Source organism: Mastomys coucha, unplaced genomic scaffold (genome assembly GCF_008632895.1).
Source record: "Mastomys coucha isolate ucsf_1 unplaced genomic scaffold, UCSF_Mcou_1 pScaffold23, whole genome shotgun sequence".
Taxonomy (NCBI): Eukaryota; Metazoa; Chordata; class Mammalia; order Rodentia; family Muridae; genus Mastomys; species Mastomys coucha.
In genome coordinates this window covers 82,597,935-82,601,080 of record NW_022196906.1, presented here as the reverse complement: position 1 = coordinate 82,601,080, position 3,146 = coordinate 82,597,935, and the positions used below count along the sequence as shown (strand labels likewise).

The 3,146-nt window shown below is 42.0% G+C and overlaps 1 pseudogene; it reads right to left on the bottom strand.

The window, feature by feature from the left end:
* Positions 1-276: 276 nt before the first annotated feature.
* Positions 277-945, bottom strand: LOC116073671 (annotated as a pseudogene).
* Positions 946-3,146: the final 2,201 nt, after the last annotated feature.

Here is a 3,146-nt window from a genome sequence, read left to right as displayed (position 1 = left end):
GACGAAGGGTCAGTCAGGACACAGATGTTTTCTTTCTTTTTGTGTGTGTGTGGCAGTAAAAATAGTATTTTATTCTCCCCTCCCCCTCCACCCCTCTCCCCCTTCCACCCCCAGTACACTTTTCCCCTCTCATTCCCACAGTAACTGCTACAATCAGAGAAAAATAAGTTTCAGGGGGGCAGGAATAGGAGGGGCAGGGGATATGAGTAAAAACAGACAAATCACAATAGGAATTTCCCCAAACAGGTTAATTCCCCTTAGTCATCCTCTTTGCCCTCATTGTCGGGTTCTCATTTTTCGCTTCTGACTCCCTTCTTCGTTGTAACCTTCCTCCTTCTCCTCCTCCTCTTCTCCATGCATGTCCTCTTCCTCCCCTTCTTCCTCCTCATCCTTTTCCTCTTCATCTTCCGCTAGCTGGGCATATTCATCATACTCCTCCTCCTCCTCATCTTCCTTGTCATCACTCTCTCCACACAGCCCTCAACATCGGAGTCAGGGGCCTCCTTGTTGTCGCTGTCATAGCCATCAAGGTACGTGACCTGGGGCAGGAGCTTGAACATTCAGGTTGGTCACCTCACAGTTAAACAGGTCTAGGCTCTTGAGATTCTCTAACTCCTTCAGAGGCTCTACTGTGCTGAGATCTTTTATTTTGTTGCCACTTAAATTTAGATGCTTAAGGTTCGGACATTTCTCTGCCAATACTTCCAGGTCCCCTGAGATTCTGTTTTCGCTTAATTCAAGCTTCTTGAGTTTGTTTAACTTTAGTAAGTTCAAAATGCAGGTGAGGCCTACATTGATTGTACTTTGGAATTCCAGTTCTTCAAACTCATCCGTGAGGCCTTCGATTTTGCCTTCAATTGACTTACAGTTATCCAGGCCCAACTCTTACACATCCGAGGGTGTTCTGTTCCGTACCTCTAAATAAATCTGTTTGTCCATCTCCATCTCTCGCACTCTCTCTTTCTGCAAAGGATCCTACGCCAGCAGAATTCAATGAACTCCTGAACCCATGGCCATGAGTTTTAGGACTTTGAAGGCTCAACCAACTCCCCTCAACACATGTGATTTCTAATGTAAATTGCAGTCCATTAAATAGGGCTTTGGTGACTTAAGATTGGTAATATTATGTATTAATTTCATGTAATTTTTAAATTAATTTAATATTGACAATAAATAGTAAGCAAGCATCTGTTTACTTCTGTGCTATTAGTAAGGAGAGATTCTTAGCAAAAGAAAAACACGCATACGTCATTAAAAGAGAATATTAACCTACTTGAGAGAGATGCTTTTTTTTTTCCCTAGGAAATCTCTTGGCATGAAGATAATTGAATTCTGGGTAAGCTAAAGCTGGCAAGCAGTCACTTTGGGCACAAGACAAGTTGTTTAAATCTGTTTAAAGGTGCAGCATGTCTGCTAAGTAACATTTATCCCAACATAGTGATCGCAGTAAGCAGCCCTTAGTTTCTTCACTCACTTGTTTTAAAGTGTATCATTGTATGTGTGGGTAAGGTAAGCACGCTGTGGCTCATATGTCTAGGCCAGAGGACAACTTTTGGAAGTCAGTTCTCTCCTTCTACCTTTATGTGAATTTTGGGGGATCAAACCCAGGCCATCAGGCTTGGTGGAAGGCACCTTATCCACCAGTAATATCCATATTACTGGTGCTTAGGTAGAGCTTCAGTTAATTCTTGTGTGTGGACATTCTGAGACTAAGGGAGACTTCTTCCTTTCCTTTGCTTTTCGTATGTGGTTTTCTTTGAAGCTGGCCTTTTCTTGTTCTAGGTTTTCAATAGATACTACAAGCATATATACAACCATCAGGCAATTTATTTGTAATAACTTTTGAAAGTGGTTTATTATTTCACGTAGTTATTAGACTAGTTAGTAGTGTTTACTCTACTCCTCTTGTGGCAGGGTAGGAAGATAACTCACCTTGACCAGTGCTAATTTTTTTCTGAAAGATGCATTAATATATTCTTTGCTTGTCTTTCCCAGAGAATAGACACACTGCTCTGAATAGAAGAAGTCCTTGATTTCCACTAGGCATCACTATGGATGGAGGTCCTTGAATTCCACCAGGCCAAGGTCACTATATCCATGAAAACCATGAGCCAGAGTCTCTTCCTATGGAGCATTTGGTTTTCATATCGAGGATAACTCATTTATCAATCTCATTTTGTCCATGGAACTCTGAGCTGAGGAAGGCTTTAAACTCTTACATGTAATATATGAGCATTTGTGAAGACCTTGAAATAGGTGGTTTTTGTTGCTGTGGGTTCCTTAAGGGAGGAGGGAAGGAAGGATTCTTTTGTCTAACAATCTCACAGGGTTCAGTCTATTCTGCTTAGTTCCATGCACTTAGGAAGCTTGTCACAGAAACCAGAGCATGAGGCAGAGACTATTATTCACTTCCTGCTGACAAATAAGAGTGCGAGACTGAAGAGGTCATGATGATACATATCCAGAAACCCACCTGCCAATGACTTACTTCTTCCAGCTAGGCCCCGTATCCTAGAGGCTTTTAGAACTTCCCCAGAAAGTGACATCAGCTGGTGGCAAAGGGTTGAAAGCATGAACTTGTGGGGGACATTTCCTATTCAAGCCAAAATGTTGTATGTCTGTCTCGGAAGGATAAAAGTGGCTTCTCTTCTCCTTGTCCCTGTCCCTGTCCCTGCTTCTCTCTCTCTCTCTCTCTCTCTCTCTCTCTCTCTCTCTCTCTCTCTCTCTCTCATTTGTGTGGTGTGGTTTGTATTTGTAGTCAGAGGACAATTTGCAGGAGATGGCTCTCTCCTACCATTTGGGTTCTGGGGATCCCACTCAGGATTTTTAGAAAGTATCATTATCTACTGAGCAATGCCATCAGGCCCCACATTGGGTCATATTTCTCTCCCATATCTGCAGTGTTGACTGTCACAATGGACTAAAAAAAAAGCTGAAGGTTTGGGTTTCCTGTCAGAAACTAATGTGGAGAAGAGACAATGTCAAGCGATTTGCTCTACAGAATGAACTGCAGCTCTGTTTGTGTTCAACTAAGACATAAAATTGTCTTTATATCCTAAAGTTATCACGGAGCCCCTTCAGTACCTCTTCTAACCTTTTATCTCCCTAAACTATCCACATTTGCTGTTTTATCTTTCTTTGTAAAA